This window comes from Haliotis cracherodii, unplaced genomic scaffold, assembly GCF_022045235.1.
Source record: "Haliotis cracherodii isolate W230 unplaced genomic scaffold, xgHalCrac1.p SCAF_9, whole genome shotgun sequence".
Classification (NCBI taxonomy): domain Eukaryota; kingdom Metazoa; phylum Mollusca; class Gastropoda; order Lepetellida; family Haliotidae; genus Haliotis; species Haliotis cracherodii.
Window position 1 is genome coordinate 1,268,856 of NW_027266343.1, and position 24,924 is coordinate 1,293,779.

Below are 24,924 nucleotides of genomic sequence, written 5' to 3' on the forward strand. Positions count from 1 at the left end.
GTAAACTTATTGACTTTTGTTATACATTTGTTGATTGTATACCACTTGTTGGGTTGGTTGTTTGTTGGTTTCACACTAACATCTTTTTTGTGCACATTTCTGGATTAACATATCGTTTCAATTTGGGAATCGACACGTAACAATATGTGTCTTATACATCAAGATTCAAAGTGTAAAAAAGAACTATCAACAAAACTGTATGCTCGATAGACGTCTAAAGCCTTCCCCACTTCGTAGTTACATCCCAAAATAATAACTTCCCATTTTAATTGATAATACAGACATGTACAATATAATTTTACCTACTGCAAGACTACAGTTTAAACTATTGTGATAAAACAATAAACATGATTTGTTGAAATTACACGTGCGTGCAGATTTACCTACAGAATGTTGACACAGGGGACAGACAGAAAGACATAGACACGCGTTGCCGCACACATGGGCATACATGCCAACTATTACGATTTTAACGGAAACAGTATATTGTGACAAATACAATTATGTGAAAAATATTACAAATATCGCATGTAATCAAAATAATTATTTACCTAGCTACATGCATTGTAACATTTACAACCAGTAAGATGGTAACCTCGGGTTTACGATTATTATTTGTAACAACAAATGCCATCTCTTAACGTCTTTTGGTATGACGCGTCCAGCGGATCGAATCACCTATCTTCCGCTCACCGGGCAGACGATCTATCCACTAGATCCAGGAGGCGTCTACTTCCAATACATAATTAAAAATCACTTGTTTTAGCTTTTTTATGTTTTGAAAACTAACTACGCTTTTATTGCAACTGTCTGAGATATTCCTATTTTGTGGGTTGGCATCTCTGGCATACACACATACCACTGCAAATAGGCCTGTGTACGCTCATGCAGGCATTCACAGCAACACGCTGTCATTGATTAATATACATCAATCATTCGCCACATACATGTATACCTGTATGCCTGCATTCACTACGTAGCATGAAAATATTCTACTTTGAACTGCTCGCGTCACCAGGGCAATTTTATGCTTAATTTCGATACTTGGGACTCCAGAATGACTTCGTGACAACCGGGAATTCGACACATCCAGTTCGGCAGATCTGAGTAAAAATGATGGTAGCTTTTGAAGGAGTCCGAGAAGACATGTGGATACAGCACATCCAAGTTCTTCACAACGAGGTTCGACTGTGTATACTAAAACAGAATAATTCTATTCTTGATATTAGATACTAAATTTTAAAAAAAATGCATTTTGCATCACAATAATACATTGTTCCTTGGTATTACCAGGAGTGTTGATTGAAGAGTGATTTGAATACCTTCAAACTGAATGCCCAGTTGACCCAGAAGAAAGATTTGTTTACATCAATCAGTCTTGCACACATTGTCTTACCAAATGAATGGGTTTCTTTTGTCAAACCTGTGATAACGAGGGTTCTAGCGTTATCTCACTTATGCCACGCTTTTTACATGTACCAGTTTCTACCAGGTGTCAAGTGTCATTTCTTTATAACACACCATCCCTTGACATTATTCCGCTCTCTGCATTGTGCTAGCTGGAGTTGAAGTTACATGTAAGTTGTCTCTTGGGGGATATATTTCTGGATACTAATTTTTCGCTTTTATACATCTAACTTCTGTTCCATGGAATTGAAATCACAATCTGTTGCTTTTGAATCACATTAGTAACAAAACCGTTTCTCTTTTGGACCAACTGTGTAAAACAACCTTTACAAGATTCGTACCGCCGTTCACAATTAAACCTGGAAATTTAACCACTTTATAATGGCAAAATAATAAAATTAAAATCTTACCCCTCTCTTGGGAGCAACACGAAGATTTTAATCAGTTGTAGATTTGTAATAGAATAAAAAGTTATCTTTATTTTCAAAAATACAATAATTTCAATATGCACTGAATCGAATACACGTGTAAACATGCATTTTACTGATTCACAAAGTATAGTATTTCGTTATTCTGATCAACCAAACTGGTCACCTGTGCTGAAAGGACAACAGTTCAACAGTTGAAACGTAATCACGTGTACTTGCTTTTGGCCGAGAAGATATACAACCGCCGCTTTCCATTTTCAAGTCAACAAATCAATGACAAAGAACCAAGTACACCCACTTCAAGAAATAAACTGAATGATGATTCGTAAACTTCAAACACGATGACAATTTGTGTTTGTTAAACTAAGGAAGTAAACTTAACTCTGTATTGCCAATGCTGACATGATGATAGTTTTGTACGGACATTGATATTAACCACCACGAGCAACCAAATACATCTTCTATAGAAAACACAGTAAAATATTTCATCTAAATAACATTGAAGTTTAGTTTAAAAAAGACTTACATTTTCTTTATTTTCAAACTTAGGATGCATTTCTCCAGAAATTGAAAACGGTTCAACTTAAAGCCTAGACAAGAAAACTATGTCATGGATGGGTAATACCACACGTTGAACCAAATCTCCATGTGACAGAAATACCTGACAATATATAATTACTGCATGGGAATACAGGTTTTATAATTAATGGCAGCATTGGTCCGGGTGATTTAACAAACCAGCTGTTTCAGTCCGATGTGATGCATGTCTTGGGTCATGATCATGGGTATTGTGCTTACAAACCTAGAAGCATAAACAGGGCAAACCGGAATTCCAACCCACAATCATAGGTTTCTGCCTAAGGAACGCAACTCTGCGCAGCGCATTGCGACGCCTTTGATGACTGGGCCATGCGTGCCTCGAAAGGTGATGAAGTGAGTCAGATCTAGAAGTTCATGAAGGTACGTTTGTGTCTCACAGAATGGAGTAACATACTTAGATTCTAGATGACTAGAAAGGTTTCCATGCAAGAGTGTTATGATTATACTGTTTATATATCCAGAGGTAATATTTGCATATCCAGAGGTAATATTTGCAATATGATCAAACAAAAAGCCATCTCTAAGACGGCGATAGTATGATAAGATACTAAGACGAGAGTCAAGCAGTCGAGCACTTCCTGAAGCTTACACTCACGTGTCAATTCATAATTGATTTCAAAAGTGAAAAACTCGAAGCATCGCGTGAACAACATTCTAATCCTTTTTGTAAGAGATGCTGATACTTTCGACTAATGATATCCTTTCTTCTACTAGACACATAACAACCGGGCAAGGAGTAGACACATGAATCAACATGTTATCTAACTGAAGACTCTACTTTAGATTAAACATGTGATGTCCCTTATGACTACTGTCCAGACAAACGAGTATCCATCAATATGTCAATTAAACGTTAAGCATGCCAAAAAAGATTAAATGATGAGGCATAGTAATAACTAGTGTTAAAGTCAAGGATGTATGATACATTTCTAAACTATTCTTAATCCCTGTTATAATATAAAATGTAACACGTCAACGCCAGAGAATAATCAGTCTCGATTATCTTATAAATTTCATTGGGTGTTAAAAGCAAAATTATGGTGAACATTATATGAGTGGATCACTGAAAATCACTGCAAAGGGTAACACCCGCCACCCGCCACTTTGCATTAAACATTAGTGTTGGTTGTGGCCTAACGCCACATCAACAACCTTGCCTCCTGCTTCTTTTCCATAGATGCTACTGTTATAGTGATGTTGGTGATACCTATGTTGAGAAACGTGAGACATTCTTACAGATACACAAGGCTATAATGTGGAAACTAAACCTTTTGAGAGAGATGAGACTGACATGAGACACGGGAGGTTGCTATAACTGGTTTAAAGCAGAAATTTAATTCCAACGTAAATAGTTCAACATTTGAAACAAAGCAACGTAAAAACGTCTACTGCACAAAATCTAAAAGTAAATAAGCGCTCCGTGCACAAAATATTAAAGGGTAATCTTAATTACTAAATGCATAGGCAGGTCTAGATCAGACTAAACCAAGTCTTATTTCCTTAATTCCACAACAAACAACTAAAGAGGAACGGTTCTTTCGAAGAAAATAATCATTTTAAAGAAATGTTCTCACAGACTTAGTGTTAGTCTACATCGATTTCAGCGCAAAGAGTTTTCTTCCCCAGTTTTTCTCAATATAAAATTTGTAATTTGAGAAGCATATGTGTCACTACATAATGACATGAATGTCATAAATAAGTTTTTAATCTCTATACATTTAGCACTTATTATGTCTTTCAGTACATTTAACCTTTTTGAGAGCTACTTACCTTTCTAAACTGAACAGCCTTTATAAAATTATGAAACGCTGTAAATAAAGTGTGATGGATTAGGTGGCCATCACACATGAAGTTTCTGGAGTACAAATGGAAGTTAAGACAAAACAAAACTGACGGCTTTTTATTTCCAATTATGTGGAGAGTCAATGTAGCCTATGCGTGAAGATACCTCTGTTTGACATTGCTGATACCTTTCAGGCGACTAAAACGTACCAATGTATTCAGTGTTTTATCTTCGTTATCTTCGTTGGTGTATTCGTCAAGAGCAGGTACGATTAAATATGGACTTTCATATCTACACAATATATTCGATTTTCTAAGGGGCTTTAAATAAACGAACTGCTTATCAGTAAAAAGATTAAACCCGAGTCGATGGCATACGCGGATCCGCAAATATTGTAAACGGCCTTTTCTGCAAACATACGACTAAAGCTGAAGAAAGACAAACAGACTGGGCTGCTCCTCAGAGCGAAACGTGCATGGCAAAATAAATCTCATGACTGGCAACACAAGATGCAATTCATCTATGTGATATGGGAACACACATACCATGTTCTTGAAATGATGCATTTGACTATTAAAAGTCCCGATATAAAAGGCTCAAATCCCCGAAAAAGATCAGCCTAGAGTGATTTGAGCCTATGTTCAAAACAATATCGGGTGCTTGCAGCCTACACTTGGATCCCTATCAGCTAAATGGCCCCATACAACCACGCAAGGCTCAGAATATTCCCCGAAAGGCTCAAATCTGTCCCCTACATTTTTAAATATTCCACTTCTTATGTTTTGGCATACAATTCTAAAGCTTTCAGGTGTTCATGTGAACATCTTCTTTCCCGGAAATGTAGCAGCTGATTGTCGACATACATTATTATTTGTAGACAGTAGGTAGGTGTGTATGACATGCTCTGTATATGTGACCTTTGAATTGTAACATCAATTTCTTGTTAGAATTCTGGAGGTATGTATAATTTTATCCTGAACAGGGTCAGATCTCTCAAATCAGAGGATAATAATATTGAACACTCTATGTCCTTTCCGTGTACATATGCCTGAAGACCCTTCTTGTTCCTGTGGTTCCAAAACGTGAGGACACGACTCATTATTTCTTCACATGTTTGTCCAAATTATAGTCCCGTAAGATCAAACACATACATTCTATTCTTAATGGCGGTTCCTTGGAAAACGTATATATTTCTGATTACATTACACAGACAACACCATTTAAATTTCACAACTGACACCATTGACAGGAATATGTTTTCTCCAGTAATCTCAATTTGACCTCATATTTTGTTATGTCATACCTTTGTCTTGGCAATGACGAAACACACAGTGATGAAACCATACTAACGTCATACTTAATCATATATCAGTTGAAATTAAAGGTAGACACCAAATTACATAGCTTTCTGTGATTAATCAGCTTACATTTGCGCAAGTTCACAGAATTATCAACAAATTAAATGCATTTTACTTCATTCAGGGGTGCAGGTTATCGTAACCACTGGTACACACAAATGTAGTCGGACTGGAATAATGTAATGGTTGTTGTCATATATACTTTCTTTAAAGAATAATAAAAAAAATAGTAAATGAATGACACAATTCATATATTCCATCTACCCTAGGCTTACGCCCACAGATCTTACTAATTTATTTTAGGACTGTATGACAATCTCATTTGTTTTCATGTAGATGTTAGCCTCAGGGATATACTTATATCTTAGTGTAAGATTAATAAGGTCTAGTGTAAAGGATCAAAAACATGTTCCAAACAGCATACGTTATTAAGTCACATCTATTACAATAAAAAAGGCAGAAACACGAAATAGATAAAACGAAAAATCACTTCCTTATTTCTGATCGTTTGAGAATTGATAAGGGAAGGGGGTTCACAGGGTTCGTGTACTCTTAAGCTTGGCAATTTCAGATTGCAAATGCATGGTCGTCAGCTATATGCTCCATAAGCTGTGCCATAAAATGATGTAGGGCAAGCAGAGTGTGTAGACACAAGGAGCATTTATAGGAGAATCACCGAGCGGTATGCACATCAGTCCAGCGTTCCATTAGGAGGGAGCTAACTGTGTCCCTATTCCAAATCAAGCATGACCTTTTCAATGACATTAACTCCAGTTCTTGTTTCTGTTAAATAAAGTAGCAGCCACACGTATGCACCTACTCGAATTTTTGTCTGTGACTATATGTGTCTGTGGCTATGTGTGTGTGTGTGTGTGTGTGTGTGTGTGTGTGTGTGTGTGTGTGTGTGTGTGTGTGTGTGTGCCACAGGTGAGGTAGGGTACACTCGCCTTTTCGCGAAGACCAGGCATCATCTCTACTTACATCTCTACTTAATACTGATTCATAAACAAATGCTCCCGATATAGTCGGAGTTGTAGTGTGTGTGTGTGTGTGTGTGTGTGTGTGTGTGTGTGTGTGTGTGTGTGTGTGTGTGTGTGTGTGTGTGTGTGTGTGTGTGTGTGTGTGTGAATACTCAATTGTGATAATCAGTTCCAAACTACAAACATTCAACAAACTTTCTTGTTTCTTTTATTTTACTTTACAGCGTGCTTTGTCAATCGAAACAATTTCTTCTGCGAAATCTGGGTTGATCATAAAACACTGGCTGAATCTTGAAGATGTTCTCAACTGCTCAATATCCCACTGATAAATAATGAAGCCCAGACAAATTACATGGCTCAACCTTGAAGTAGCAAGGTCAAATTCCAACACGCCTCAAGTTGAGTCTTGCGATTTTCACAAGTCAAGTTCGTCGCTGGGGAATTCAAGGAGAGACAATATTTGATAAATGAACGTCTTATAATCAGTGTTTCTTTTGAAGGGGATCAAGAGTCAAAGGGAGACTAGTGCCTGCATGATAAGACCTGCAGGGCTAAAATTAAATATACATTCATTTGTTAACTTGAGCTTCCCCTTAATATCATCACGCATTCTGAACCACAGTAATGTATTACGCAACTTTGGTTAGATTAACTTTGTCTAACATTAAGGCACACTGCAGACAGAGACCATTTGTTGTGCGTGGCTGGGTCAGGGGTCAACTCTGCATCTGGCTTCTTTCGAATCCTGTGTCCCTCTGGGCAGACCATAGGTCTAAGCGAGTGTTCCGGTTGCGATGATCTTAGCTCTTATAATCAAGCAACTGTTAGTGTGGTGTGGGCTGTATTAGGCTCATATGTCATATTTGAATTATTGGGTTCGAATCTTGGTACGCCCCGATTAAGCTTCTGTGTTTGTCTGCACCATACCCGTGCTCGTAGGTTTCACTAAAATGTTTAACGTCTCACTCACTCTTGAAAATTCTTCACTCTTATTTCTAGTTTGATATGATTGCCCTGGCAATTTCCTTTTGACGGTTTTCATAACCTTCAGAGGAATTCAAAAGGGGTTTTACAAAGAAGCTGTGGCAAAACATTCAAGAAATAAGAAACGTTTATTCGATGGTGACATACGGGCATCACAGTTATGTTTTGGACCCTACGTTTTTTTGAGCGTAATAACATCTTGATAATATTTGTAATGTGGGTGTGTGCATAAGTGTATAGTTTCTATAGTCCGGCAGTTGAAATGTAAAAGTCTTGAATATTAAAATCGTGTTCCGTGTTTAGTGTCGTAGTTTGAAATCGTAGACGCTTAATGCCTGACACTTCATGGCTGACACTTCATGGCGCTCTTCGGACACATTTTTGTTCTTTCTATATTGTGCGAATTTTGTTGTACATTGTACTTTTGTACTACATGTCGTCTATTACAAGATCATGTATAAATATGCCATGGTATTTAAATTGTCGGGATGTCAATATGTTAGTTTGACTGCCTTTGTCTTTCTTTGAGCCTGATTAAGTATGTGTGTGTTTGGGACAGTGACGACAACAGCGTATGATAATGACTGTAAATTACAATTGTTTCATGTGTGTATGTTAGTTTCATGTTTGCAGAAACGAATAAGCACATAAGGAATAAAAACAGCAACTGCATAACAAACTGTTACAACATGTTCATGAGATCTACTGCAACGATTAGGCATAAGATCCAGGACCATATAATATACTTTCATGCTTTCGTGGATAATTGTTTCCCTGTTACTGTCACCCTGCAGCAAGGTAGAAATATTTCAACTTGAATCACTTGCATTTTAAACATGGTTGTGTTGTAGGGGGTTAGGAGAAACTACTGATTTGCGCTAAAACATGTAGTAGTTGTGAAAGCATTTGTTTGACACCGTATAAGCACAGCATCGCGAGACACGTGTACACAGTCACTTCATTATCAGAGATAGGATGTCAGTTGCGTTGAACGGTGATTTGTATTGAAATTGGCTCTGTTCTATTTCAATTGTGCCAGTCACGAATGAGGATATAATTGGAACCCCAAATGATCCAGAATGTATCGCTCTAAACTAAATGCCCTGTTGACCCAGAAGAACCACATCCTGTCACATCCATCAGTCGTACACAGTAATTCATTGGTTTACAAAAACAATGCGTCTTTTTTTCCATCATACTGGGGTTACCAATTTGGCCGAGGCATTTTTATCAATTTGTTTACTCATGCTACGTTCTTCCGTAAATGTATATGTTTTCTAACTACAACAAAACTAAAATTATTGTTTTTAAAGAATGCATCACGGATGTCACTTTCAAGACAGAAGACATTTTTTACGTACCAATTTCTTGTGGGAAATTCAACCATGTTTCTTTCCTGCAGAAAACAGCATTGCGTGGCGTCTGTGCACTGAGCTAACTGGAATTGAAGTTCAGTTGCCTCAAGAACGATATATTCCTGGATTCTGTTTTATCTCCATATAAATCTAACTTTTGCTCCATAACCGAGACCAAGTACAAGAACAAGATTAGCACTTCTTTTCCGAAAGTAGCAGGGAACCGGCAAGTTCTAACTCTTCTCTTGTAGTCAAAACACTGTTTAAATATGCTTCATGCTGTCTTCACTATTTGGGAGTTTCATCGCATTTCTCTACATGTGCATTAATACATCGATAGGAAAATAGTATCGGTATTTTGTTTCACTTTTATAACCGATTCTTTGTGATGTTTAGCAATTTTCTTCATTTACAACAGATGGGCTCGGATAGGAATATTTTTTTTAAATGAACATACAGTATGAACTTGATGTTCAGCATATTGAAAAGTTAGTGTGTAGATGTTACTTAAATGAAGTAAAATCGGATTAGCTGGAAGTTTTTATATGTCTTTTTTTCTTTTGTGATCTTTATCGTTGATTAACTCTTGGATCCGAATGCCAAATAAAGAAAAAAGAGTAAAGTTGTTATCTTGTCGGACAACCTACGATTAACTATTGATTTCACGTGTGCAAACTCTAATATTACCCTGAATAACATGCTGGCGCATGTCGATCATCGTTAGTAAGTATTATCATTATTTTAGATAATACCTTCTAACAATGACCGACTATTTTGTGAGAAATCATTCCAATAGACAAGTCTTCCTGACTTTAAAAGCTTTATAATTACTTATGTTTCTTTGTTTGTTTGTGATTTAACGCCGAAATCAGCAATATTCCAGCTATTGACGAAGGTCAATAAATAATCAAGTATGGACCAGACAATGTAGAGATTGATATCATGAGCATCGATCGACGCAATTAAGATTCGATGACATGCATCAAGTCAGCTTGTCTGACCACCGATCCCGTAGGTCGCCTCTAACGATGTCCTTCCTACTAATTGTGTAATAACCCTGCAAGGAGTAGACATATGAATCAGTATGCTTTATGAGTCACGATTCCTCATATTCATTATGACTGCTATCCAGACAAAAAAGTATCCATCAATATGTCACCCAAAGCATACATTGGCTGCAAATTCACCAAACACAGACATTATTATGAGGGAACTATAAAGTGGTCAGCAAATGGGTTTATTTTGATGGTCTTGTCTGAAAGGTTTCTGATCAATTCTTAATTTCGAAGACAAATGACACTTTCATTCACACTGATGCTTCTTTCGTGGTAACTCTGACAATAAAGTTGCAATGAAGACTAAAATGAACCACTCTGCATATAAGGCTAGAATGCTCAAACCACATTTTCTTCGTGAGAAAATACATAGTTAGTACAGCCGAACTCTCGTGTTTGATTCTTCTGAATTGACCTCAACCATAATGCTGCACCACGTTTGTAAAAGCCATAACAACTGCTTCTGCCCACCGCCATCTTGACTGAAACTGAAAGTAGTGAATAAGTTCACTGCACTAAACAATAAAAGATGACGAGATTTTTTCAAAATGTATCAAGTTCAAAAGCATCGTGTAGCGCTTCCTAATATGAAATTTATGAATCAATTCTGTCGTAACGTAAAAACAATACACAATTTGTTTTCGAGAGATTAAGCACATTACTATTTAAATTTACATTATAAAACAGTATATGACTTTCAGAACAAAATGAACCTTTTTAAGAGCGAAAACAGAAATTAAAAGTCAGAAATGAACGGGAAATGTAATGTACTAAGTGAGGTTAGTGTTAGTGTTCACATAACAATTATCGTCAAAAGGCAAAGTACTTAAGAATAGTTCAAGAAAATAGGAACAGCCTATCAAAGACATAAATGATATAATGTATCAGCTTATCTGGTCCTCAGCTTCAACTAATACATCTAAAGTAGGAATGTACACCAATGTAGGGCTGTATTACGATGTCTTACATAACAAATAAAAGTGACAAAAGCACTTTCCACAAGTGTGTATCTGTGCACGGATGTGTATTAGAGCACTATGATTTTGTATTTATTTCATTTGAGTTCGATGCTAGTGGCTGGACTTGCTTTGGTTAGACAAACAACACTTCTTGTCTGAAGCTCGTGATAAGTGAAACACTGACACCGATATCTCACAGATATGCAATCAAGTAAAGACAAATTCCACGGCTCATCCTTAAATGAAAGCGACAAAACCCTTTCCATGTTCAATAGAAACCTCTGCTAAAACCAGAATTGATTGTACGGTTGCGACGATATCATGTGCATGTGTTAATGAATCACTATCAAAAGATGAGCGTATGCTACCCCACCGGTGGCCCAAGATACAAACACGTTAATTTCAAAGGCAAGTCAATTGTCCACCTGAAAAAAAGCATGTGAACATATAGTACAAAAGTACAATATCGAATTATCATGTTTGTTTGTTTGTTTGTAGTTTAACGCCGCACTCAGCGACATTCAAGGTATTTGAGGGCGGTCCGTAGAAATCGAGTGTGGACCGGCAAACCCGTTATCAGCAAAGATCCACACCGTCGTGTTTATGAGTTACTGAGTCTGACCACCCACCCGATCAATAAAAACTCCTGGAACGACAAACGTAGGTTGCTTTGGACCTATGCCAGCCTGGAATCCCCCAAGGAATCTCAAGTTCGGTTTTGTGATTTTCACTAGTCATATTCGTCGCTGGGACTTTTACATACGACCATACTTGATACTTGTTGTAATCAATATTTTCTTCTGAGGGAGAACTTAAGGCCAAAGGGAAAGTACAAACTATATTACGATCAGAGAACTAAAGTGATTTATGTATTCTAATTTTCTTGTCGTCAGTCCCAGTTTCCGTAAACAACAACAATGTACGATTACGCAAGGGCTGATTGACGTTTTCAGACGTAAGGGTAATTGTTAGACAAGGGCCATTTGTTGTGTGAAAGGGTTAGGGGTCAACTCTACATTTGACAACCTTTGAAATATTTGAAACCAGTATCCAACTGGGAAACTTCAGGCAAACATGTTTGTGAAAGTTTTGGATTTTGCTCGCAACATTTGACCGCAACTCTTTTTCACAAGGAACTGTCTGAAAAGCGGTTGACAAGGAGTAGTCCCAAATCGTTCCTGATGCTACAGTATTATCTGAGGACACATTATATTATTCCTTTTTTGCCTTTTTCCCAACGAGGCTGAGTCCTGTCGCCAATTGTGACGTATCCCTGTACTACACATCTACGTCTGAACATTTCCTACATGTTTGTTTGCCTGCACGTGTCTATCTCTGAGGGGGCACTGGTGGCACTGGTCGTCTGAGCGCCGCAATATGAGCTGCGTCCCTTGGGCACGCCAGAAACCTCTATGGTCGTGGTTTCGAATCCTGGTTCGCCCTAATTACGTCTCCAGGATTGGCAGCACCATACCCGTGCTGGCGGGTTTCACCAAAGTGTTAAACGTCTAAGATCAGCATCTCATCGGGCGTTCCTCCCATATTAAAGTGTGATATATACAATATCGTTCAAAGCGACGCGCAACCCAACTCACTCTAAACCGACTTCCGTACCACCTATTTTGTGTTTGAATCTAAACTCCGTTGACCGAGCTGACTCGTTCCCCTAAGCATCTTCAACCTGCATCACTTTGTACAGTTGCCCCCACATGAAACTGACATTCTGTGATACGACTGAAATACGTACCAAGGCAATGTTAAACCTAAGTCATTCACGCACTGTATTCAATCTGCTAGTGTGGCTGTCTACGTCCCCATCTTCAAAATCTTTTATTTCAATAAATATTCCGTTTAATAGCGTTAGTCTGTGTTACAAGCTATTTGTTGTCTGCAACCTTCAGATTACCAAACCTCAACGGATAGGTGTAATGTTAAGTCGCTATTCAGATCGGGCCAGCCACACATACATCAGTAACGTATATGTCCCTCTCGAACTGCTATGCATTAAGTGGCGTTTCTAACTCTAGTATCTCAGTTTAGAATTTCGTTCTGTCTGTTATTTCACAGATCAGCAAGATTGGTATATCGCACTGGGAGGATGTGTCGATGGGGGACAAACCTGTTTGTAACTTTCAACACTAGTTTTAATTTCAACAAGAAAAAGTCCAGGCAACAAAATCAACAAAGTAATTTTACGATTATTTCGAATCCAAAATGGATTAAACGTCACTTTCATTTCTGGCTTTTGCCTCCTATGATCGTGAGTTCGGTTCTATATTAACTAGGTTTGTCAGCACGAAACCGGTGCCCGTGGGTTTCACCGAAGTAGTGAACGTCTGAGACCTGCATCACTTAGGGCTTTCCTCCAACATGAAGTGGCTGTGGCTGTTGTCCCACAACTAAATAGCGAGTGAGACTGGTTGATGCAACTGATATATACTCAACTCACTCATCCCATCATACATATTTTGTATCATTTCTGAGTGGCATTCTTCAAAATAATATTATGCGTAAAATCTTATTTAACGATCTCCTGAACAAATCTGATACAGCTTTTGTAACAGTTTGGTTCAATAATTGATTCTCAAGACTGACAATATCACCTCAAGGCTTGCATCGCAAATCTGTGCTGGTAACAATTCAGTTAAGTAGAAGCATCGCATTACTTCAAAGGATTGAATACAAAGGAAACTTTACTACTCTTATCGAGGGTTTCTTATCGATTCTTGTTCGTCCTTCTGACAATGGCAGTCAAGAAGTGTTTTGACAATAAATATGATGAATTGCTCGAGATGTGAAACTATGTCTAGACTTTGTATTAGACGTTGTATTAATTACTCAGATATTATTGAAAAGCGATTTCATTCCCAATGATTGTTTCATGGCTCTTTAGTTGTCACTTCTTTCTACTTTCAGTTACCTTTTCAATGAAAATTGTGTCAGAGGCGGGTAGTGGCGGTAGAGCAGGCCGTGCTTACATTTTCGCGAACATCATTTTCTTTCATTGGCCATACATGTATTTGTGACGGATGCCACCGGTAGGACAGGATCACCTTTTCGCGGACACCTGGTATCATCACTTCTAGATGGTGATTCATAATCACACAAAAATCATACACTATGGAAAAGGTTATGTCGCCTTTATTTCAAATAGTTTCCAATTGTCAACTTTACCGAGCATATATTTATGTCGAGCAAGTCCACTTTTTTGAGTCTACATTTTACAACTTTGAGGTACAATCGAGCATGTTCAAAACGTTTTATGGTGGACATGTGGAAAACTAAAATCTGACTCAAATCTGAAGCATCTGAGTCAGAAATGATGCTCGAAGCTATTCCTATTTGACTTGTACCATTAGTTGCCGTGTTGTTTCAGGTAAACACTTGGCTTGCCTTTGCATGTGTTTGTGACATGTGTCTACCTGCACGACAGGATACGTTGGCCTTTTCATAACTATTTGGTAGTGATTCGTTGGCATATGCTCATGACAGTCTTAATCATACATTCCAGATTTCTTTTGTTTACCATGTTGACATGTGTCATCACTTCATTGCCTTTTACTCTCAATGCTATCTGTTTCGGCAGATAATGCAGACTGATTATTCTCTGGTGTTTACGTTTGGACTTCAAATGGGCATGTGTATCAAGACCTCATCTTCACAAACTCATGAACTCGTGAAGATTTTTAAAAAGGCGACTGTATGATTGAATATCAGTTAGGCCATCTGTATAAAGTTTGGAATTGCTTATTTTAGTCAATAAAGTTCATGCTAACATAAAACAGTATATCGGTAGCTGTAATAACAGAATTTGGAGTGAGAGATTCTGTTTCAAATTTTCTTCGAAAATCAAATTATTATGCATGGTCGTGCATCATGGCGCATATTTTAAGACATATAATTGCAGTGTAAAGAAACATTTTCTTTTCATTATTCAACAAGAGACTGGTATACCAGTTCTAACAAGGTTTACCTCTATTGTCTGTCAGACTGCCACATAAAGTGACTGATTCACACAACTACTCCTGTCTTTATTCCTGTTCAATGCTTTTTGCCCCACATCACCATTATTAAAACGCTCCCAGGACAGGGCAGATCACAGGAAGCTAGCACAATTAACCATGGCTACAGAGAATTTGTTAAAAGGGCAGGTCGGGAGAGATACTGTCACAAACGTCGAGAGTCCAGAAAACTGATCCTTAATATACGAACTAAACCTACTTGTATTTAACGCAATTAAAACTTAAACGCATCGTATGTTTAACGAGAAAGCTTGTATTGATGTCTCGAGCGGATCCGCAGTAATCAGAGACGACGAAAGAGAAACGGAAATTGTGTGGTTGTTCAGTGGTTATCCTCAACTGTTGTAGAAATTATTTGACAAATCTCTTGAGTTTTTACAATCGCTTGCAACAAAGAAACAGTTCAGCCATGTACAAGGAGAGCATAAAAACCATGTTTCTACAGGATGCACTGGACGATTAAAAGTTCAGGCACAGCCAGGAAGCTGTAATCTACCCTCATCTCATTTGACCTCAGATGTTTCGATTGCTACTGACGTACTGGGGCTTGACAGTCACGAATCAATAACTGACGAAACATCTATAACATTTTATGTTTACACTTTCATGTTTCTTTGTCTGATGTTGTTCTGCGGCCTGGAAATGTTCGAGTGTGGGCCATACAAACCAGGGATTGATAAAATGAGCAACCGTCAACGCCGTCGGAGTACGATGACACAACAATGAAATCAACGCTCGTAATCACCTAAATCATTTAGACCCCTCTTACCAGAAGCATTCTTGGGACCTGTCATAACCTTGGACTCCTCGGGAGGGGATGGGGGGTCATAAATATCTTGCTGGGTTTATTTGTTTAATATTTGAATGTACAGACAGAATATAATGTTCACGTTACTGCACCAACCGTTTTACCATACTTCATATTCCTCGAGGTAAGTATCACCATAAACTCGACTTGCCTTGCGTACGTCTCACTAATCCTATTTATCCCTCACAAAACGCATAGTCCGTGATGATTTAGAAAACGATCCGTTATTATTGGTGAGTACTGGAATAACTCCTTAGCATGTAAAGACATTGTCATCTTAGTTGTTGGTGATGGCAACAATATACATAATTAAAGCCCAGAGATCACGGCCCCGCTTTCAAGCAGCAACATAATTCTTTTTTTTTGTGAAGTCATATTCGTTGCTTTGAAAAAAGGACGTTGCTTTAGACAATGCATGATAACGCTATTGATCTGCAAGTACTATGACGGTCAATGTAAAAGTGACCTTTGAAGTACGATTTGTAATGAAATATAAACGCTATTGACCGGGAACTGACAGACAACGATTCACGGCGACCCTGAGGATGGAGTAACGTTAGGCCAGACTACAGACAGGGACCGTTTGTTGTGCATGGCTGGATCTGGAGTCAGCTTTACATTTGGACACTAAAGACGCCAGTGTCCATCTGTGCAAGTAGAGAAGACATGTCTAAGAGGGTTTGTGGTTTTGCTCGTCTTTGATCCTAGCTCTTTCAGCCATGCATTGTCTAGGATGAAGGAATAGGTTTTGCTTGAAGTTATGTCAGATCTCCTATTCTGTCTGTATAATACTTCAAGTATATCTCATTTTGATATGTTCCACTGGTCATTTCTCTTTGTTGACCTTTCCATAATCTACATACAAATAGACAACTTGGAGGAGTATGACAAGGTGCACATCCTACACATAAAGTAAAGTAGGTGAAGGAGGTAAGATCACGTAGATCAAAAGAAACTGAAAGGAGTGATCTTATTGTGTTATTGAGGTCACCGTAGCTCTACCGTGCTGCGCTTTTACTTGACACATTTAGTTATGTATGTATTTCTGTTGATGTATTTGACATTATTCTTCGCTCCTCCCCCTCTCAGTCTGTCTGTCTGTCCCTCTGTCTGTCTGTCTCTGTTGGATGGTTGCTAAAAATGAGACAAACAAGGTATGGGTGTTCGAAAGTGATGTATTTGATACGATTATCATAGCTGTGTTTTGGACCTTAATTGTGCAGTTTTTCAGCGACTGTTTTCATCCTTGTAACGTTTTGATATTAACGTTTGTTATGGTTTGGTCAAATTCACTTTTCATGTGTATACTTTCTGTTGTTTTTTACAGTATACTCTGCAAAAAATAAAGGCAATAGTTGAACAATCCTAATTAGTGATGCCGACATCTATGCAAAAGTAATATCCAAAATAAATTTGACATTTCTGCATGGATAAGGATTGTTTTGTGTGGTAAAATGAGGTACCGCAGAGATTTGTTGAAAAGATAGAAAAAACGCAAAACACACCAACGTGACATGCACCTGCAACATCACTTGTTTGGCTATAAAAACGTTGGGTTTTCATTTGAATACCATCACAAGCTTACAGTAAGGGAGCAGCAAAAACATGCCACCCAACGCAACAAAGCCATCAGCAGACCGCAAACAGGAGAATCATCTTCAGCTGTAGCCAGGTTTTTTTCATGTATATAGTATCAAGCACTATTACAAAACTGGGAACCCATCAGAAACACGGGACACGGGACACCGGGGACACGGGACCAGATCCGGTAGCCCACGTATGACTACTAGAGCACAGGACAGATTCATACAGCTACGTCACTTACGCGAAAGAACCACCACGGCCACCTCTACAACTACTGCAATACCAGGATTGCGTAGGATATCAGCCCACACAGTGAGGAACCGTTTACACGCTGAAGGTATTGGCGCTTAACGACAAGTTCGAGATGTCATTTTGATGGACCTTAGTATGGTCACACCTGCGATGGAGACGAGTTTATTTAGTGACGAGTCACGAGTTAGATGCTCCGCCTCGCGGATGGTAGACGTCGTTTTCACAGGCAACGCGGGGAACGATATGCACGAAACTGCATACAGAGAGACTACAAGTTTGGTGGTGGTAGTGTAATGATGTGGGCAGCCATCCCAAACACTGGTAGAATAAAGGATGACACGGGTGAGATTCCTCGGCCACACATCCTTCTCATTATGCAATAGGTGAACGTCATTTTGCAACAAGACAACGCCTGACCTCAAATGGCAAGACTGACAACAACCTTTCTCAGGCATCCAACATCCACCCTCCTTGTCTCCAAATTTAAACCCAGTCGAACATTCATGTGATGCACTGGATCAACGAGTGCGAGCACGTCAGCAACAACCACTGAACATCTAACTGGCACTGCCGTTAGAGCAGGTGAACATTCCCCCGGCAACAATTCTGGATCTGATTTCTCCCATGGAACGACGATGCCAGTCAGGTTTAGACTCAATAGGTAGTCATACAAAAATTGAGAACAGATGACCTTCACCTTGATAACTACTGTTCCATTTGTGTCATATGGACCCTGGGTCAATGACAATGATGTGTGCCAGTTCTGAACAATCAATAACTATCTGTTGATTATTTTTATGATATATAGAATATAATCTAAAATCACTTTACGTTTCTTTTCTTGCAGATGATATTTATGTATTATTAAAAGTGAAAAAAGAAAACACGTACTCAACAAAACAGCACACAGTTTATATCAATATACACAAGTAACGTCTTTCGCTACTTGTGAGGTTTTATGTACAATTTGAACGACAGGTGCCAATATGGTTTAAATACTTGTAATTGTGAAAGCCTCAATGCAACGCTGTTTTAACGCAGCAGTGTAACACATGCCTACATGTCTTCTATACCATCAATGATTACGATGTCAATAGCGGAACGGAGATTTTAATTGAATTGACATGGGTGTATTTCAATATTATTGTTGCCCGAATATTTCATAATGTGTTACTTTAAACTGAGGCCCTGCGTTGAAAAAACGCATTCTTTTGCATCTATCAATCTTACACATTCTTTTGAACAAATGAATGGGGTTTTTCCCCGTTTCAATGGGTTAACGAAATGGGGGAGCCTTTTCTTCAATTTGTCTCATTTATGCCAAGCGTTTTTGTAATAATTCCATTTTGTCAGAACTTACAAATACTAAAATTATCTTTTACAGAATGCCTAAAGGATGTCACTGTCAAGACGGAAAACATTTTTGTATACCAATTTTTAGTAGGCAATTTCCATCATGTTTTTATCCTGCAGAAACAGCCTCCTGTGGCGTTTTTCCGGTCTCTGCGCTGAGCTAGCTGAATTCAGTTGTCTCCTGGCGATATGTATCGAGGTTCTTTTTTTAAAATAAATCTATACCTAACTTCAGCTCCATGGAATTGAAATCACAATATGTTGGGGCTGCATCACATGAACGAAGCTTAAGACTCTCGTCTATTGGATCAATTTTGCAAAGCAACAGCCAGCACAAGATTAGTACCGCTGTTCAGAATGAAACATGAAATTTCACTGACACTTTTTATATGACGAAAAAGTCAAGATCTAATCGCTCACATGGGGCCACAGGAAATACTTAAACAGCTGTAGATGTATAATAGGATGATAAATCGGTGTCTTTCTTAATTTCCATTCTTTTCTCTATTGAACATTAGTGAGTGGAGATAATCTATTTAAGTCCCCTGGGTCCCGTTATAGTGACATTATTTTCTAACAATCCATTTGTTTGTCCTGCTTTTGTAGATTTTGTTTTAGACCTTCTTTATATGGAAACCAGATGAACGGATGTTTGTTTTTATGTTTAATAAAATAATCACATGCATTTTTAATTCATGTCAGTTAGATTGTTCAGTAAACGAGATGAATGGCGTCTTTGAGTTCTTTTCAACAAAATAGAGCTAATCTATTTGAAATCTGTCGTCCATCTTCACACACATATTCATTTGTGTCTTTCTTAATTTCCATTCTTTTCTCTATTGAACATTAGTGAGTGGAGTTAATCTATTTAAGTCCCCTGGGTCCCGCTATAGCGACATTCTTTTCTAACAATCCATTTGTTTGTCCTGCTTTTGTAGATTTTGTTTTAGACCTTCTTTATATGGAAACCAGGTGAAAGGATGTTTGTTTTTATGTTCAATAAAATATACACATGCATTTTTAATTCATGTCAGTTAGATTTTTCAGTAAACGAGATGAATGGCGTCTTTAGGTTCTTTTCAACAAAATAGAGCTAATCTATTTGAAATCTGTCGTCCATCTTCACACACATATTCATTTGTGTCTTTCTTAATTTACATTCTTTTCTCTATTGAACATTAGTGAGTGGAGTTAATCTATTTAAGTCCCCTGGGTCCCGCTATAGCGACATTTTTTTCTAACAATCCATTTGTTTGTCCTGCTTTTGTAGATTTTGTTTTAGACCTTCTTTATATGGAAACCAGGTGAAAGGATGTTTGTTTTTATGTTCAATAAAATATACACATGCATTTTTAATTCATGTCAGTTAGATTTTTCAGTAAACGAGATGAATGGCGTCTTTAGGTTCTTTTCAACAAAATAGAGCTAATCTATTTGAAATCTGTCGTGCATCTTCACACACATATTCAGGATTAGAATTGTAGTAATAACAAATATTTACATTCGTTTTTCAACAAATCAAAACGATTATACTAATCGTTTGTATTCTATGGGTTTTTTTATATTTGGAACATTGAGCATCGAGGTTAAAATATCACCATTAAAAATTTACAGTTTCTGTAAATTTTCACGTAGTTAATACTTTGTCAGATGACTGTGTTCATGGCGTTGTATAAGTGAGTGAGTATGGTTTTACGCCGTTTTTAGCAATATTCCAGCAATATCACGGCGGGGGACACAAGAAATGGGCTTCACACATTGTACCCATGTCGGGAATCGAACCCGGGTCTTCGGCGTGACGAGAGAACGCTTTAACCACTAGGCTACCCGACCGCCCCTGGCCTTATATAACTTGAGGAATGGAATTGTTTGTTTTTCATCTACTTATCAAAGCATTTGATAGTTTCAGATCAGGATCAGGACCATGCTTCGTAAAGTTTTAAGACATATTTACTTTTTATTATTCAACGAGTCGCCTTCAGGTCAACCCTAACAAAGATTGCCTCCCTTGTCTGTCAGAGTACAGATAGAGCGGCTGAACCGTTATGTCTTGACTCGTCTTATTCAGTGCTACCGTTATGAAAACCTTAGTTTGACAGGAATTGATTAACGTCCATATGTAAGGTCCCGCTTATAAAGAACTGATTTATATAAAGAGTTGTTTTTTGGTCCTTTCCATTTGCCCTATATATGCTGTAGATTTCTTTACAACAAACTACGATTATAACAAACTTAAAATTGTTGTCCTTTGGAGTTCGTTAAAACCGTAGTTTACTGTAATTCACTTACATATTGAATATGCACGTGTGACTATCTTTACTAATCTCTAAATCGTTTAAAAGTATTCCTTTCTAGTCTACGATACAAGCTATTAATTGTGTTGTCTGTGACCTTTCAGATAACCAAACCCCTACAAGCGGGTCTGATTTTAAGTCGCTATTCAGAGAGGGACAGCCACACATACATCAGTAACGTATAAGTCCCTCTCGAAAATGACGTGTTGGACCCCGGTGTCTAATGATTAGGATTTCTGTCTGTCTGTTATTCAACTTATCAGCATGATTGGTATATCATACCTGGAGGAACTGGATCTACAAAATCATATCATGAACCGCAGGCAACAAAGTCATTTTTGAGTGAGTAGAGAGTAGTTATCCATCATGTTTTCGAATTCTCTGCTTTTAAAAACGTATGTGACCTGCTACAGATTGTTTGCATGAATACTGGTCAGCATGTTTGACGTTCGTATTATGTATATTAGAAATGGCAAATAAATTTCCTAAGGTAATAGCTTATTTGACGCGTCCACGATCTCCCGTACAAGTATGGCACACGTGTATTAATTTCGTTCAATAATTGATTCTCGAGACTGACAATATCACCTTATGCCTTGTTTTGCAAATCTGTGCTGATAACAATTCACCTGAGCAGAATGAGTAGAAGCATCGTATTACTTCCAAGGATTGAAAACAAAGGAAACTTTACTAATATCTGACAGTAAAAGGGTTCCTTATCGATTCATGTTCGTCCTTCTGACAATGGCAGTCAAGAATAACAATTTGTCAATAATTATTATCAATCTCAGGAGATCTGAAACTATGTCTAGACTTTGTATTACACGTCTAGTTTAGCGCTGTATTAAATAACCAGATTTTATTGAAAAATAATAACATTCCAAATGATTGTTGCATGACAATTTAGTTTCAATTATGTTCACAAGTGCAACTCGTAATATGATCTGATGTATTTGACTGAAATAGGTACATATGTCTGGTTGCTTTCGTCAAATGTAAAAGCAACAAAAACATTTCCATAATCATAAGAAATCTCCACCAGTGATGATGCCAGGGCCCACTTGCACAAAGCAATCTTAGCGCTAAGATGATCGTAACTCACATACTTTAACATAGGCTTACAATAGTCGTGGCGCTAAGATCGCAAAAACGTGCGCATATCCTCCCCACTGTTGGCGTGCACCCATCAGATATACATGGAAGCGCAAGTTAATTTTTCACTTGGATAAACAGGGAAACCTATAGTACAAGTCAAAATAGGGAATTGCACGGGACATCATTTTGGTCACTGATGCGTCAAATTTGGAAATGTCCCCCACGTGTCTTCCATCAATCGTTTTGCAGACTCTTCACTGAGCTTGTATTGTAACCTTGATAAAACAACTTGGAGAAAGAGTCCAATGACGCTCCTTCAAATCTTCGTAGAAAGACCATGCTCTCAAAAGTTGACAACACAACCAACGTATTCGAAAGATAACAATTAAGATGCCCAAGGCCTGATGTAAATATGCAGACTGTAGAATACAATGATTTCAAATGTGTATGTAGAACTGATTTACAAGAAGAACTATAAAAGAGCTATAAGATAGGTGACTGCATTTGTCTCTGGTTTAATATCAGGTGAGCCAAATATATTTGGTAGCAAGCTTAATAGAATTGCTATTTTATTCACTACATTAGACTTAGTTCATGTTAACGGGTATTGATAGACTGGTATCCCAGCACTAACAAGGTTTGCCTCTAATGTCTGGCAGAAGGTCAGATAGAGTGACTGATTCACTCAACAACTGCTGTCTCTGTTGTTGTTCAATATTTTTTGTCCCACAGCAACTTTATTAAAAAGGGTACTAACAAACGTCCACTGGGGAAAGCTGTTACTAGGCTATGTAATGTTACAAAACGGGTTTTGAACCCCACTCTCATCAAGTAATCTACTCGGTCAGTACATATGGATTGGACTTAACAACTGTTCATGGATAGTCTGGCGTGCACAATTCAAATACAAAAACAATGCAATCGCCTTTGCGGGAAAAAAATTAATGTGCATGTATAATTTGTATCATTAGTGAGTGAGGTGAAATGGGGTTTAACGTTGCGTCCACGATTGCTTGTACTAGTCCTGATTGATGCCGATTAATAGTGCTAGCCCACTGAGATACCATGCCATAGTTTAACATGAATAAAACAACAATAAAACGGCTTTCAGAAAATACAAACTTTTGGATTCCGTTATGAGTTTTAATTCCCTTTGTTAAAGATAAAGTTCTTCCAATGTGTATGCACAATGTCAGGCTAAAACGGCATCGCATCCAATAGGCACCAAATTTGATTGACCCAAGAAATCGTTGTCGGATTTGACACCATGTACATGTATATATGTTAGGATATACACAAGCAAAACATATAGGGAAAACAATCGCTTATTGACAAAATCACCATGTTCTTACATCACACACAAAATGGACCATTGCACAATTCAAACATTATCCATAGATCACATTTAATTATTCAACCATGTATTGATTCATTCGTATCTGATTCATGTAAATACGCCGTGTAGCATATTAAAATTTATGTGCTATCTTGGGCTGCGGGGTGTAAGTAACATTTGACACTGTTAGTTGTCATGAATTAATTAAAAACATTGAAGAAATATATATGAAAACGTCGAATATAAGTGGCACAAAACAGTATAAAGAGTAAATCCAGAGAATTTAAACTAACCAATACATGTGACGCAATAGAAGCATTTGATGCATTTCACCTCAACGGATTTTTGTTCAGTTTAGTCTTGTGAGTCTAAAAGAGCAGGGGAATAGTGTTACTTTGAACAAAACATGTTTATAGATGTTTGATATATTTGTATCTTCTTCCTTATTTATGTATTTATTCACATATGCCGTTTTATAGTGCACTCATTCTTAATGGATGCAAGAGGCAATGAATCCCTTACAGCAAACCACTGTCTCATCAGGTTTGTATGCGAGGGCTATTCAAAAACTTTTATAGCCTAACAAGCAAAACCAACAATTGTGAAAGTGTTTATAATATATTTTTTCAACATTATCTCCCCGCTTTTCAATACACGTCTCATATCGATAATGAAGCTTTTCAATTAAGGTCACGAAGAAATTTTCTGAAGCCACCCTGAAAAACTCATTCACGGCAGCTTTGAGGTCATCGTTGTCATAGCACTTTCCATAAAGGTGTTCTTTCAGTTTAGGAAACAGTTGGAAAATCACCTAGTGCCAGGTCTGGCAAGTATGCAGGGCGAGGAAGCTCTTCGAACCCACATAGTCGCACAGCAGCCTTTGCAAATCGAGAGGTGTGAAAAGAATGAATGTCATGAAGTAGTAGAACTCCAGCATTTTCTTTGATAGAATCTCTAGGGCGATGAAGCAAATCATCATGGTAGGCTCTTTAAGAAATGTTCAGTTCTGCTGTTCAGAGACCCATGTTCATTCGCTGGAAATAAAGGATACATATTTCTACATGGATCTGAAGTGGCGAGAGTGGACAGCTTTTCTCATAGGAATGACAATAAATGCTAAGATTTCAATTCACCTTTATATATCCCATAATAATATATTTACACACAAAACCAAAATGAAGGCAAAACACAACACGAAAATAATAGTCTCCTAAACGTAAATAGACCGAATATGACTGAAGAGTATGAGAAAGTACAACGATGTTGTGCCA